Source organism: Tenrec ecaudatus (genome assembly GCF_050624435.1).
Source record: "Tenrec ecaudatus isolate mTenEca1 chromosome 5 unlocalized genomic scaffold, mTenEca1.hap1 SUPER_5_unloc_5, whole genome shotgun sequence".
Taxonomy (NCBI): Eukaryota; Metazoa; Chordata; class Mammalia; order Afrosoricida; family Tenrecidae; genus Tenrec; species Tenrec ecaudatus.
Genome location: NW_027457603.1, coordinates 1,178,863 through 1,195,655, shown reverse-complemented (window position 1 = coordinate 1,195,655; position 16,793 = coordinate 1,178,863).

Below are 16,793 nucleotides of genomic sequence, written 5' to 3'. Positions count from 1 at the left end.
GAGTGGAGATACTGGGAGGGTGGAGGAAGGGCAGGATGGAAAGTGGGAACCGATTACAAGGATCTTCATTGACCTCAAAAGAAAGGTGGGTGAAGATAAGGCAAAAGAATTAGTACATTTCCAAGGATTGATGAGGGATGGGTGGCGGGCATTGAGGGGGGAAAAATGAGGAGCTGAGGCCAGGGGCTTGGGTGGAGAGTGGATATTTTGTGAATAAGGAGGGCAATTAATGTACAGATGTGCTTCAAACAGCTGATGTATTTATGGATTGTGGTTAGTGTTGTAGGAGCCACTAATGAAAAGATCATAAAAGAAACAAAAATAATCTTGGCAGAGGGCTCATGCAAGGATGATCTCAGGCTGGATTAGACCAGTCAAAACAGCTACTGGAGTCGCCTCACCCTGTGTCTATTACTGAGTCAGCCATGATGCTTAGGACCCACAGCCCCAGCAGCTGGCCAGAGAGGGAGGTGGAACTCTGAGGCCATTCGACAGGGGGAATGGTCCTCTGTCCTGCAGGGCCCACCCTCCTTTGTAAGCGTGCTGCCTGGGGCAAGGCTTTCATGGAGTCCACACCATGGGAGCTCTACTACTCATGGGGGATTGGCAGGAAGCCTCTGCTCATGCGCACACACCACCAACTAGCTGGAGGATCTCCGTGAACAAAGCCTGAGGCAGACAACAAGCCCACTAACTGATGCTGTAAGAGATACAATCAGCATCCAGAAACCTGCAAGTGGGAGTAAGAGGCAGCATACCTTGGTCCCAGCCCCTCCCACTCTAATCTACAAGGAGTGACATTGCAAAGCAGAGGGTTTTCATAAAGCACTTCCAGGACTGTGGAATGAGCAGTCTCGTTTGTGGACATGGATACTCTGTGATCCAGACGTACTACCTCCTCCCTTACAGTCAGCTGAGACAAAAACCCTTGCAAGCAGAAAGCCATGCATCTGAACAGTATCCACCAGCCACTCATGTGCAGCACAGCTGCCTCCAAAGAGCCTTCCTGAGTGAGAGAGAAATCATGCAGAAGCCTGGTCTGCACTCAAGAGAGTTTTATGAGCGTTAGGGAGGCGTGATGGGCAAGTCTGGCCGACCCCAGTGGCTGAATTGAATTTACATGGCCTAGATTGGTCAATCCAGGTACAGGAACCACCCAGGTGACCTCCCCTTCATGGCCAGAAATCTGGACCTCTGAGCATGCACAGGGTGCCTCTCCTAACTGGGCTCTTATCTTGGCCCTATGGGCATGCATAACGGATGCCCCAGTCCCTAGCATAGCTACCTAACATTTGCCCCCCTGAAGAGATATGGACCCAAATCTTTGGGGTACTGGGCGACGACATCTCTAGCTACTTCCTGCTGGCAAAACGGGCGAAGTGGGGCTTTGGGTCCATACCCTTCCTACACTGCTGGGAGGGGTTGTCCATTGAGGGCAACTTTATCCAGGATGGATAAGGTTGAGGTGGTCCAGGAGATGGTAATCGTGGACCTGGCACACTTGGTTCAGAAGCTTTAATCACCCCATAACTTCTGAGAAAAACAAACGGTCTAAAAGGTGAACAGTTTGACTACGACAAGGCTAAGCTTGTGAGGTGGCAGTGGCCTTGAAATTAGGTGAGTGTCACAGGAAACAAAAATAATCTTAGGATTACCAGACATGTGTGTTTGTTCATTGGAAGTACAGGAAGAGGGATAAAAGCATTCACATTTTCCCCTAGGAGGGCACAGGTTTGGGCACTACTAGGTGCAGTCGGATCACTGATTCATTTATGATGCTAAGCTCTTGGACCCGCTGATAAGACCCATCCTTCTTTTTAACCCTATAACGCTTCAATTTTAATTTTGGGAAAAAATTTTCTTTTTGTTGTGGACTTTCATAGTTATAAATATATATATATATGTATTAATATATACATTTTTAATGTTATGAAAACATCATGCTTCGCGTTATAGAGTTAAATGGAAATAATGGGCTAGTGCAGGACGAGTCAAAAGTGACCAAAATAGAGTAACTGCCTAAGCCATTTTGAATTTTCTTGGGTTCAATTGCAGTAAAGGCTTGTAAATTACCCGGGGTCCAAATTCCCATGGTGCCTCCTACAACGCGTAGAATGTTCAGGGATGTTTCAGGGCTGGGAGATTAATAACCCCTAAGTCCAGGATACCTTAGGGCAGGGGTCCTTAAACTGTTTACCCAAGGGGCCAGTTCACTATCCCTCAGGCCTTTTGAAGGAAAGACTATAGTTTAAAAAAACAAATATTACGAACAAATTCATGTGCACACTGCACATCTTGATTTGAAGTTCAAAAAAAAATAAATGGGGCACATACACCCGGCAGAAAGGATCAACGTCCTCGGCTGTCTGCATGTGGCCCACAGGTTGTAGTTTGAGGACCCCTGCTCTCGGCATTCACCAAGAGGATGTGGTTTCAACCCAAAAGCTTGGAGACTCTACAATTTGTTTAAAAGTGATGGGGCAGAAGGAGTCCCTGATTGACCCACGCAAGACTAGTTTTCCCATCCCCTATTACTAAGAGTTCATAGTTATGGTTAAAGGGAACCAGGATATCCCGATCTGATCCCGTTACTTCAAGTGTGGGCTGACATTGCCACTAAGAAGCCTGCAAATACAAAAGACTTACTCCCTCCTGCAAAGAAAGGGCCCTTGTTTCCAAGGTTTCAGGAAACATGGAAGGACCGGAAAAACAAACGGTCCAAGTTCCCAAAACCACATAGGTGGAGGCCATCCCTCCCCATCACCCTCCCCCGCCCCTCCCCTCCCCCACCCCTCCCCTCCCTCACCCTTCCCTTCCCTCACCTCTCCCCTCCCCTACCCCTCTCCCCTCCCCTACCCCTCTCCCCTCCCCTACCCCTCCCCCCTCCCCTCCCCTCCCCCCTCCCCTCCCCTCCCCTCCCCTCCCCTCCCCTCCCCTCCCCATCACTCTCCCCTAATCGGCTTTATCCCATTTTGCAGGAGAACTCTGGGAGTGGGAGAGCTGGCTTCAAACCCTTTCTTTCAACCCCCGCCCCATAAGGTTTCTAGGGTCCAGAAATAGAAAACTTCTAACAGGCCCTTATTGAGTCACTCCCTCCCCCACCGGCCCCCCAAATTCACCCCCACCCCTAACAAGCAGCCCCCCACACACACTAGTACTGGTATGACTTCCATACTCATCAGCCCACCTGGAATGCTTGCCAACAACTTCTCCAGGTGCTGTTCACAACGGAGGAGGGTAGCCCTTCCAGACAGAGGCCCAGTAAGCAGTCAGTGAACCTGATGGTCAGCGAGCGGGCACTCCCCACTTGAGAGAAACTCTTTTGGCCACTACACCAACAATGTGGGATCTCAATTCCTAGCAAGGCCCAGAGGGCTTTACCAGGTATCAACCATTGCTCTTACATGACCCTCTGCAGAAGAGCTAGGAAACCTATGAATTTATCTAAGGTCAGTGAGAATTTTCAGGTTCCTATAAGAGAATGTCCGCCTGCCTTTCTAGAGTGGCTGAGGGAAGCCTACGGGCTTTATACCCCTAACGGCCCGGAGGCACTGAAAACAGGAGGGCAATAAGTACTGCCTTTATTACTCAGTCAGTCTGCCTCAGACATGACAAAGAAGTGGGAAGGGTTTGAAGGGAAAAATCTTAGCGATTTGGTACAAGTGGCTCATTGAGTGTATACCAACAGAGATGACCCTAGCACGACAGAGACAAAGAAGCTAGCTAAAATAATCGTAATTGCCATGAGATACCCCAGAGACTCAGGAAAAGGAGAGCATGGCCCACTCACGGAGAGACTAACCTCTGGGCACCGCCAAGCCATGGGGAAGGACCAATGTGCCTACTGCAGGAAAGAAGGACACTGGAAAAATCAGTGCCTTGAAAACCCCAGGAGAGGTGCACGACCCTCCACTAGAGTGGATGGGCCTCATCTGCACGTAGAAAGACCCAAGCAAGAGACAATAATGCTTGAAGAAGCTCAATGAAGGGGTCAGGGCTCTGTTTCACTTCGCCGCCAAAAGCCCAGGCTAACTCTCCAAGTAGGAGGCCAGGCAGTAAATTTCTTGGTGGACACAGGGGCCACCTTGTCAGGTTCAGAAAGGAATATGGGCACATTTTCAAGAAGAAAGATGTGAATTACTGTGAGCCTATGATTCCTTCCACAGATAACTCACACCAGAAGGTTTGCATGGAGGGTAGGTGGGTTTCCCAAGACAACAAGATAACAAATATCTATCAGCCCTTTGGCCCAGTTAGCCACCTGGTTATGATATCACTGGCTTCTGGCTCAGCTGCTGAGCCAGTGAAGCAGTTATAGCGGGAGAAGACTAGGTGGCCGGTGGCCATCAACGGAAGGACCAAATCTACACAGTGGGCTTCCTGTTTCAATATGGAGCCACGTATGTTACCTGCTGGACACCATCTCTATCCTGAGCTCATAATTGCCATCGCAGGTCTAGAATGCGGCGCGCAGGTACACACTATATGAAACAGTCTCTGATTAACCCCTCTCGATAACTTGCTGACATGGGAGTCTGGATAATCCTGTACATTTACTTTGCAGATTAGAAAACTCACTCAAAAACACACGGGAGTTGACCCAGAGACACACAACTGGTTAACAACAAAGTCATATTCACAACCAGCGTCTGGACCAAGAGCACGGTGCCCCACAGAACTGTGCCCATCGAGCAGTCAATATCTCCTGGACTCTCTCTCAAAAGATCTGAGCTGATACCCACCCCCCCACATCCTTGCAGCACCAAAAGATTGTATTTCACAGGATGGCACCGGATCTGCAGCTCACGGAGAGGGACATATCTGATCAGAGAACACAGGGCAGAACAAGGGGGAGGAGGGGAGAATGGAGCACACCCTGGCCCAATACACCTTGAGGATGATGTTCCCAATCAGAGAAGCCAATCCACAGAGAAGACCACATGGGCAGCCCCACGATGAGAAACGTCCCTCAAAGACCCATAGCCTTAGAGGGGACAACACTGGACACACAGTGTGGGAACTGCGCCCGAACTGATCCTGCCACTTCGATGCATGACACTAAGAGAGTGCAGCGGAAGAGTAAGAAAACGGAGCATCAAAGTCCCCGGGGAATGCCAAAGGTGGACTTTGTGGTCAGGGTTCGGTGCCCCCACAGACTGGACTGGAAAACACTCCTAAAGTTCACCACACAGTCCTTGTACTTTTCTTTCTGGTTAGTGTTGTTTTCTTTTAGTGTCATTGAATTTGGGTTGGGTTTTGTTTTCATTTTTGTTTTTGTTTTTTTTCTTTTTGCTGCTTGGTTTAGCTCAGTCTTGTTTTGTGCATGTTATTACCTTTACAGGTCTGTCTAATTAAGAGAGGCTGGATGAACAATCTGGAGGAGTAAACATGTGACCGGCCCTTTCTATTGGGCATGGGAGTGAGCACGGTGGGGGGAAAGGAAGTGGTGTAAAGAAACCCAGAGACAAGGGTACAACAAGTGATGGAAAATGGTAGTGAGGGGGATGTAGGAGGCCTGGTAGGGCGTGATCAAAGGTAATGTAACCAAGAGGAATTACTGAAACCCAAAAGAAGACTGAGCATGGCAGTGGGCACAAGAGGAAAATCAAAGGGTATAGAAGAGTGAGCTGGGAAGCAAGGGCCAGTTATAGACGCCTAAATAAAGGCATGTACATATGTACATATATTTACAAAGGGGCATGGGGAAATAGATCTATGTCCATATGTTTATAGATTTAGTATTAAGGTAGCAGATGGACATAGGGCCTCCGCTCAAGGACTCCCTCATTGCAATAACACTGTTCTATTAAATTGGCATTCTAAGATGCTCACCTTCCCTACACAATCACTGACCACAAAGCGGCTGCATAAGCAAATGTGGTGAAGAAAGCCGATGGTGTCCAGCTACCTAAAGATATAGCGTGTGGGGTCTTAAAGGCCTGAGGGTAAAGAAACAGCCATCTGGCTCTGAAGCAACAGAGCCCACATGGAGAAAGCATACCAGCCTGTGTGATCACAAAGTTTTAAAGGGATAAGGCAACAGGCATCATGAGAACAAAAAAATCTTATCATGGAGAATGAGAGGGGACTGCCGGGTATAGACCCAAAACCTATTTGCAGTGCACTGGACATCCCCTTACAGAAGGATCTCAGAGTGGAGATTAAAGAATACAGGGTATGAGACAGCAAAGATGAAACACAACTTTCCTCTAGTTCTTAATGCTTTCTCTTGCCCCACTATCATGATCCCAGTTCTACCATACTAATCTGGCCAAACTAGAGAAAGTATTCTAGTACCGATAGGAATTTCAAACAAGGGGAATCCAGAGTGGATGGGCCCTTTACCAGTGTTATGAGTGGAGATACTGGGAGGGTGGAGGAAGGGCAGGATGGAAAGTGGGAACCGATTACAAGGATCTTCATTGACCTCAAAAGAAAGGTGGGTGAAGATAAGGCAAAAGAATTAGTACATTTCCAAGGATTGATGAGGGATGGGTGGCGGGCATTGAGGGGGGAAAAATGAGGAGCTGAGGCCAGGGGCTTGGGTGGAGAGTGGATATTTTGTGAATAAGGAGGGCAATTAATGTACAGATGTGCTTCAAACAGCTGATGTATTTATGGATTGTGGTTAGTGTTGTAGGAGCCACTAATGAAAAGATCATAAAAGAAACAAAAATAATCTTGGCAGAGGGCTCATGCAAGGATGATCTCAGGCTGGATTAGACCAGTCAAAACAGCTACTGGAGTCGCCTCACCCTGTGTCTATTACTGAGTCAGCCATGATGCTTAGGACCCACAGCCCCAGCAGCTGGCCAGAGAGGGAGGTGGAACTCTGAGGCCATTCCACAGGGGGAATGGTCCTCTGTCCTGCAGGGCCCACCCTCCTTTGTAAGCGTGCTGCCTGGGGCAAGGCTTTCATGGAGTCCACACCATGGGAGCTCTACTACTCATGGGGGATTGGCAGGAAGCCTCTGCTCATGCGCACACACCACCAACTAGCTGGAGGATCTCCGTGAACAAAGCCTGAGGCAGACAACAAGCCCACTAACTGATGCTGTAAGAGATACAATCAGCATCCAGAAACCTGCAAGTGGGAGTAAGAGGCAGCATACCTTGGTCCCAGCCCCTCCCACTCTAATCTACAAGGAGTGACATTGCAAAGCAGAGGGTTTTCATAAAGCACTTCCAGGACTGTGGAATGAGCAGTCTCGTTTGTGGACATGGATACTCTGTGATCCAGACGTACTACCTCCTCCCTTACAGTCAGCTGAGACAAAAACCCTTGCAAGCAGAAAGCCATGCATCTGAACAGTATCCACCAGCCACTCATGTGCAGCACAGCTGCCTCCAAAGAGCCTTCCTGAGTGAGAGAGAAATCATGCAGAAGCCTGGTCTGCACTCAAGAGAGTTTTATGAGCGTTAGCGAGGCGTGATGGGCAAGTCTGGCCGACCCCAGTGGCTGAATTGAATTTACATGGCCTAGATTGGTCAATCCAGGTACAGGAACCACCCAGGTGACCTCCCCTTCATGGCCAGAAATCTGGACCTCTGAGCATGCACAGGGTGCCTCTCCTAACTGGGCTCTTATCTTGGCCCTATGGGCATGCATAACGGATGCCCCAGTCCCTAGCATAGCTACCTAACATTTGCCCCCCTGAAGAGATATGGACCCAAATCTTTGGGGTACTGGGCGACGACATCTCTAGCTACTTCCTGCTGGCAAAACGGGCGAAGTGGGGCTTTGGGTCCATACCCTTCCTACACTGCTGGGAGGGGTTGTCCATTGAGGGCAACTTTATCCAGGATGGATAAGGTTGAGGTGGTCCAGGAGATGGTAATCGTGGACCTGGCACACTTGGTTCAGAAGCTTTAATCACCCCATAACTTCTGAGAAAAACAAACGGTCTAAAAGGTGAACAGTTTGACTACGACAAGGCTAAGCTTGTGAGGTGGCAGTGGCCTTGAAATTAGGTGAGTGTCACAGGAAACAAAAATAATCTTAGGATTACCAGACATGTGTGTTTGTTCATTGGAAGTACAGGAAGAGGGATAAAAGCATTCACATTTTCCCCTAGGAGGGCACAGGTTTGGGCACTACTAGGTGCAGTCGGATCAATGATTCATTTATGATGCTAAGCTCTTGGACCCGCTGATAAGACCCATCCTTCTTTTTAACCCTATAACGCTTCAATTTTAATTTTGGGAAAAAATTTTCTTTTTGTTGTGGACTTTCATAGTTATAAATATATATATATGTATTAATATATACATTTTTAATGTTATGAAAACATCATGCTTCGCGTTATAGAGTTAAATGGAAATAATGGGCTAGTGCAGGACGAGTCAAAAGTGACCAAAATAGAGTAACTGCCTAAGCCATTTTGAATTTTCTTGGGTTCAATTGCAGTAAAGGCTTGTAAATTACCCGGGGTCCAAATTCCCATGGTGCCTCCTACAACGGGTAGAATGTTCAGGGATGTTTCAGGGCTGGGAGATTAATAACCCCTAAGTCCAGGATACCTTAGGGCAGGGGTCCTTAAACTGTTTACCCAGGGGGCCAGTTCACTATCCCTCAGGCCTTTTGAAGGAAAGACTATAGTTTAAAAAAACAAATATTACGAACAAATTCAGGTGCACACTGCACATCTTGATTTGAAGTTCAAAAAAAAAATAATAAATGGGGCACATACACCCGGCAGAAAGGATCAACGTCCTCGGCTGTCTGCATGTGGCCCACAGGTTGTAGTTTGAGGACCCCTGCTCTCGGCATTCACCAAGAGGATGTGGTTTCAACCCAAAAGCTTGGAGACTCTAAAATTTGTTTAAAAGTGATGGGGCAGAAGGAGTCCCTGATTGACCCACGCAAGACTAGTTTTCCCATCCCCTATTACTAAGAGTTCATAGTTATGGTTAAAGGGAACCAGGATATCCCGATCTGATCCCGTTACTTCAAGTGTGGGCTGACATTGCCACTAAGAAGCCTTCAAATATAAAAGACTTACTCCCTCCCGCAAAGAAAGGGCCCTTGTTTCCAAGGTTTCAGGAAACATGGAAGGACCGGAAAAACAAACGGTCCAAATTCCCAAAACCACATAGGTGGAGGCCATCCCTTCCCATCACCCTCCCACGCCCCTCCCCTCCCTCAACCCTCCCCTCCCCCACCCCTCCCCTCCCTCACCCCTCCCCTCCCCCTCCCCTCCCCTACCCCTACCCGCTCCTCACCCCCCTCCCCTCCCCTCCCCTCCCCATCTATCTCCCCTAATCGGCTTTATCCCATTTTGCAGGAGATCTCTGGGATTGGGAGAGCTGGCTTCAAACCCTTTCTTTCAACCCCCGCCCCATAAGGTTTCTAGGGTCCAGAAATAGAAAACTTCTAACAGGCCCTTATTGAGTCACTCCCTCCCCCACCGGCCCCCCAAATTCACCCCCACCCCTAACAAGCAGCCCCCCACACACACTAGTACTGGTATGACTTCCATACTCATCAGCCCACCTGGAATGCTTGCCAACAACTTCTCCAGGTGCTGTTCACAACGGAGGAGGGTAGCCCTTCCAGACAGAGGCCCAGTAAGCAGTCAGTGAACCTGATGGTCAGCGAGCGGGCACTCCCCACTTGAGAGAAACTCTTTTGGCCACTACACCAACAATGTGGGATCTCAATTCCTAGCAAGGCCCAGAGGGCTTTACCAGGTATCACCCATTGCTCTCACATGACCCTCTGCGGAAGAGCTAGGAAACCTATAAATTTATCTAAGGTCAGTGAGAATTTTCAGGCTAAGAGAATGTCCGCCTGCCTTTCTAGAGTGGCTGATGGAAGCCTACAGGCTTTATACCCCTATCAGCCCGGAGGCCCCGAGAACAGGAGGGCAATATATATTGCCTTTATGACTCAGTCAGTCTGCCTCAGACCTGAAAAAGAAGTGGGAAGGGTTCAAGGGAAAAATCTTAGTGATTTGATACAAGTGGTTCATTGAGTGTATAACAACAGAGATACCCTAGCACGACAGAGACAAAGAAACTAGCTAAAATACTAGGAATTGCCATGAGATACCCCAGAGACTCAGGAAAAGGAGAGCATGGCCCACTCACGGAGAGACTAACCTCTGGGCACCGCCAAGCCATGGGGAAGGATCAATGTGCCTACTGCAGGAAAGAAGGACACTGGAAAAATCAGTGCCTTGAAAACCCCAGGAGAGGTGCACGACCCTCCACTAGAGTGGATGGGCCTCATCTGCAACGAGAAAGACCCAAGCAAGAGACAATAAGGCTTGAAGAGCTGCATGAAGTGGTCAGGGCTCTGTTTCACTTCGCCGCCAAAAGCCCAGGCTAACTCTCCAAGTAGGAGGCCAGGCAGTAAATTTCTTGGTGGACACAGGGGCCACCTTGTCAGGTTCAGAAAGGAATAGGGGCACATTTACAAAAAGAACGATGTGTATTACTGTGAGCCTATGATTCCTTCCACAGATAACTCACACCAGAAGGTTTGCATGGAGGTTAGGTGGGTTTACCAAGACAACAAGATGACAAATATCTATCTGCCCTTTCTCCCAGTTAGCCACCTGGTTATGATGGCACTGGCTCCTGGCTCAGCTGCTGAGTCAGTGAAGCAGTTATAGCAGGAGAATACTAGGTGGCCGGTGGTCATCAACGGAAGGACCAAATCTCCACAGGGGGCTTCCTGTTTCAATATGGAGCCACGTCTGTCACCTACTGGACACCATCTCTATTCTGAGCTCATAATTGCCACCCCAGGTCTCGAATGCAGCGCGCAGATACAAACTATATGAAACAGTCTCCGATTAACCCCTCTCAATAACTTGCTGACATCGGCTTCTGGATAATCCAGTACATTTACTTTCCAGATGAGAAAACTCCCTCAAAAACACACAGGAGTTGACCCAGAGACACACAACTGGTTAACAACAAAGTCATATTCACAACCAGCGTCTGGACCAAGAGCACGGTGCCCCACAGAACTGTGCCCATCGAGAAGTCAATATCTCCTGGACTCCCAAAGGATCTGAGCTGATGCCCCCCCTCCCACCTCCTTGCAGCCCCCAAAGATTGTATTACACAGGATGGCACCGGAGCTGCAGCTCGCGGAGAGGGACATATCTGATCAGAGAACACAGAGCAGATAAGGGGGAGGAGGGGAGAATGGAGCACATCCTGGCCCACTACACCTTGAGGATGATGTTCCCAATCAGAGAAGCCAATCCACAGAGAAGACCACATGGGCAGCCCCACGATGAGAAACGTCCCTCAAAGACCCATTGCACTAGAGGGGACAACACTGGAGACACAGTGTGGGAACTGCGCCCGAACTGATCTGGCTACATGAGGCATGACACTAAGGGAGGGCAGCGGAAGCGCTAGAAAACGGAGCATCAAAGTTCCCGGGGAATGCCAAAGGTGGACTTTGTGGTCAGGGCTCGGTGCCCCAACAGACTGGACTGGAAAACACTCCTAAAGTTCACCACACAGTCCTTGTACTAACTATGAGCTTTTCTTTCTTGGTTAGTTTTGTTTTCTTTTAGTGTCATTGGATTTTTGTTGTCTTGGTTTTTTTGGGTTGCTTGTCTTGGTTTTGTGCATGTTATTACCTTTTCTGGTCTGTCTAAATTAGATAGGCTGGATGTCCAATCTGGAGGACAAAACCCAGGACCAACACTTCTGGGGTGTGGGGCATGGGAAAGAGGGAGGTGGGCGTAAAGGAAGCGGTGTTAAGAAACCCAGAAACAAGAGAACAGGAAGTCATGCATATCCGTGGTGAGGTAGATGTAGGAGGCCTGGTAGGGCGGGATCAAGGGTAATGGAACCAAGAAGAATTACTGAAACCCAAAGGAAGACTGAGCATGGCAGTGGGCACAAGAGGAAAATGAAAGGGAAATAGAAGAGCAAGCGAGGAAGCAAGGGCCTGTTATAGAGGTCTTTAAAAAAGTATGTCCATATGTAAATATATTCATATATGAGCATGGGGAAATAGACCTACGTCCATATATTTATAGGTTTCGTATTAAGGTAGCAGGTGGACTCTGGGCCTCCACTCAAGTACTCCCTCATTGCAAGAATACTTTCTTTGTTCTATTAAACTGGCATTCTATGGTGCTCACCTTCCCCACAGGTACACTGAAGACAAAGCTGATGGTGCCCAGCTGTCAAAAGATATAGTGTCTGAGGTCTTAAAAGCTTGAATGTAAACAAGCGGCCACCTAGCTCAGAAGCAACAAAGCCCACATGGAATAATCACACCAGCCTATGAGATCACGAGGTTTCGAAGGGATCAGGTGTCAGGCATCATCAGAACAAAAACATTTTATTGGGAATGAGAAGAGTGCTTGGTAGAGACCCAAAGCCCATTTCCAGACCACTGGACAATACCTTACAGAAGGGTCTCAGAGAGGAGATGAGCCAAGACTAGGTATGAGATAGCAATGATGAAACACAACTTTCCTCTAGTTGCTAAATGCTTTCTCTCCCCCCATTATCATGACCCCAATTCTACCTTACAAATCTGGCTAGACCAGAGAATGTACACTGGTACAGATAGCAACTGGAAACACAGGGAATCCAGGGTGGATGAGTCCTTTAGGACCAGTATTATGAGTGAAGACACTGAGAGGGTAAGAGGGAGGGCAGTTTGGAAACGGGGAACTGATTACAAGGATGTACATTTTACTTCAACAGAAAAGTGGGTGAAGGGGGATATCAGACAGTGCAAGATATGACAAAAATCAGTAAATTACCAAGGATTGATGAGCGAGGGGTAGCGCACATGGGGGGTGGGGATGGGAATGAGGAGCTGAGGCCATGGGCTTGGGTGGAGAGTGGATATTTTGAGAATGAGGGAAATGAATGTACAAATGTGCTTTACACAACTGATGTATGCATAGAATGTGTTTAGTGTTGTATGAGCCCCTAATAAAACGTTAAAAAAAAAGATCTGTGCAGAGGACTCATTCAAGGATCATCTCAGGCTGGATTAGACCCTTCTAAGTAGAAAGTCCTGCATCTGAACAGTATCCACCAGCCATTCATGTCCAGTTCTGCTGCCTCCAAAGAGCCTTCCTGGGTTTGTCAGATCTCTCTGGGGACAGACAGACCTCGGTCCTCTGCTCTGCGTGAGAAAGAATGCATGTAGAAGCCTGATTGTCATCCAAGTGGGTTTTATGAGCATTAGGGAGGCATGGTGGGCAACCCTGGTCAACCCCAGCAGCTGAATTTAATTTACTTGGCCTTGGTGGTTCAATCAAGTTGCAGCACTCACCCAGGTGTACCTCCTCTTCCTGGCCGGAAACCTGAACCTCTGAGCACGCACAGTGTGCCACTCCTTCTTGGGCTGCTACCTTGGCCCTCTGGGCATGCATAATGGACACCCCAGTCCCTAGGATAGCTACCTAACATTTGCCCCCTGAAGAGGTATGGACCCAAATCTTTGGGGTACTGGGCGACGACATCTCTAAGTACTTCCTGCTGCAAAAGGGGCAAATGGGGCTCAGAAGGGATTGTCCACTCAGGTCCCAGGATGGATAAAGTTGAGGTTGTTCAGGAAATCGTGGTCCTGCAGCTGGCACACTTGATTTGGAGGCCTTGGTAACCTGAGAACTTCTGGAAAAACAAACAAAAAGACAAAAGGTTGAAGAGTTTAAGTGAGACAAGTCTAAGATTCGGAGGAGGTAGTTCCCTTCAAGTTAGGTGAGTGTCACAAGAAATAAGTATACTTAGGATTATCAGGCATGTGTTTGTTCACTCTAAGTACAGGAACGGGGATTAAAGCATTCACAATTTCCCTAGGAGGGCACAGGGTTTGGGCACTACTAGGTGCAGTGGGATCACTGCTTCATTTATGATCCTAAGGTCTTACACCTGCTGATAAGACCCATCCTTTTTAACCCTATAAGGGCTCAATTTTCAATTTGGGGGAAATGTTTTTGTTTTTGTTCTTTATTTTCAAAGTTATCTATCTATTTATCTGTCTGTTTATCTATCTATCTATTAATATATACATTTCTTTATATGTTATGGAAATATGCTCAGCGTTATAGAGTTAAATGGTAATATTGGGGTACTACAGGGGGAGTCAACAGTAATCAAAAGTAGAGTAACTGCCTAAGTCATTTTTAATTTTCTTGGCTTCAATTTGAATAAAAGGCTGGTAAATTATCCAGGGACCAAATTTCCCTGGTGCCTCTACTATGGGTAGAATGATCAGGGGTGTGTCAGGGCTGCGAGAATAGTAACCCCTAAGTCCAGGATCCCTTAGGGCAGGGGTCCTCAAACTGTTTACCTAGGGGACCAGTTCTGTCCCTCAGATCATTGCAGGGTCAGACTATAGTTTTTTAAAAACCTATGAACAAGTTCCTATGCACACTGCACGAGTCGGCTGCTAAGCAGGACAGGCAGAGGCAGCAAAAACACCCTGAGGGTGGAATAAATGTCGTCAGGCCACACATGTGCCCCACGGGCCACAGTTTGAGGACGCCTGCCTTAGGGGTTCCTGTGTGCACTGGGGATGAAGGTCTCTACTGCTCCTCAAAAGGAGAAATGCTCTAACTTCTGGCATCTCCGCCCATTTCCCATCACTCTACAGAACTGTTCCAGGTGAATCAGGGTTGGAAGGAAAAGTGTGCCATTCTCTGGCCACCATTCTCCTTTCTCAAATAAAGTTGCATAGTGTATCAGCTTTTGTTTGTCTAGCCTCTGTGTCAACTCTATCCCAATTGGACAGGATTCATGCAAGGGGGCAATTCCTGAGTATGAAGCTGCTAAGTCCCATCTGGAAAGCACAAAACAAGGCTATTTAGAGCTTGCTGCCTCAAGGTCAATAACCCCGCTTCAGAGCAGACCCCTGGTGTGCTATTAAACTGATGCCTCTGACAGGTGCCCCCACCATAGACAAAGGGTCAAAGAGCAGTCGCTGTGGGCGACTTTAGGTCCAACCATTTTCTAGACAATAAGCTAGGAGGACCACTGCTTGGGATGGCCCCACAGCCTTCCAAGATGCCTGCTGGCAGGAGCAGACTCTCAAATCTCTGAAGGGAAGGGGCATCTGGCAGCTCAGGGAACCTTTAGGAAAATTGGAATTTCTGGCTGGAACATCATGGCAGCTGAGCTATATTAAGAGCTGTCCCCAAAAGTGCGTGAAGAAACACCACTGAAAGCCTAAAAGTAAGGGTTACCCAGGCTAGGCTTCTGAACGCCTTTGTCTTAAGACTGAGCAACGGAAAACCAGCCAGTAACAAGGAACAAACCTACACTGGTAGAACACTAACCCTAGAACACCTGAAGTTTTCAATGCAGGAAATAATATTTTTTTGTTTTTATTCTTTACTTTCATTGTTATCAATATATATGACAACCAAAGTATATTTTAAAAGTATAAATTTTCAAAAATATAACCAAATTGTCATATTTATAATATATAATTTTGGTACCAGATACATTTTAATTAAATGTTACAAAAAAGTCCTGCTCAGTGTTATAGGGCTCAAGCAGCTTGTTTTAAAAACCAGGAGAAAGGCAAAGGGAACGGAGGGTAAAAGGGAAACATTTGGCTGCCGGGACAAGGCAGGGCTATCTCCCAGGCCTAAATCAACCAGCTCCCGAGGCAGTGCCCTTCCACGTGTTTGGACTGGTGGGCACCATTTTGGCCAGGGTCATAGGCCCTGTTTCCCCATGGCGGCTATGTAGGTTCTCTGGGAAAACCATAAAGAGCCTTGATAATGGTGAAGCCATTCTGAACTGACAGAAGCCACCATGAAAGGTAAATAAAGTAGCTATGAACTGTCAATGAACTAGCTGATATTGGGGTGGTAGGCCGTGCAGACGTAGCCCAAGGGAATGTCCCAAAGGAAATGGATGTTCAGAAGGCTTTTGAGAACAAGAGCAGTTTTTGTTCAACTAAGAATGGCTAACCGCAACACCCCACTTCTCTACTCTGCCTGCTTGCACACCTGCACATTGCACAAGTATAAAAACCTTTGGAAAATTCAACTGGGGGCTGCTCAGTCTCCTCTCAAGAGGGCTGACAGACCCTGTGCAGAAAATAAAACTTTTTCTGTTGAACTTGCCGGTGGTCGGAGATGCTTTCTTTCTGGGAATGGACAGTAGCTACAACATTTCGAGGTGCACCGAGATCCGAGTGCCACTGTCGGAGCCTGCTTAGAAAGGGGAACCAAGACATCCTGATCTGATCCCTTAAATTCATGTGTGGATTGACATTGCCACTAAGAAGCCAACATATATAAAAGACTTACTTCGTCCCCCAACATAAAGAGTTCTTGTTTCCAAGATTTCAGTAAACATGGCAGGACCGGAAAAACAACCTGTCCAAGTTCCTAAAACCACCAAGGTGGAGGCTGTCCCTGTCCCTCCCCCTCCCTTCCCCCTTTCCCTCCCTGTCTGATTTATCCCATTTTGCAAGAGGACTCTGGGAGCAGGAGAGCTGGCTTCCGACCCTTGGTGCCGCTGCCACCCTATCAGGTTCCCAAGGGGCCGGAGAGAGGGATACTCACAGCCTCTTTTTGAGCCCCCCCACCCCACAACAAATACACTAGGGCAGGCATGTCTTAACAACCCCCAGAGAAAGATCACTCAGCAGCAGCCATTCTCCCCTTAAGGCAAGCAGCCCCCAAACCTGGGAAGACTCCCGAATCCCTTTTTCAGTATATGTTCCCTTTTGTTCCAGGGATTTGTATAATTGGAACCAACAACACCCCTTTTTTCTGACAAACCATAAGGTCTGATTTCTTTGCTAGATATGGTTTTCCATACTCATCAGCCCACCTGAGGTG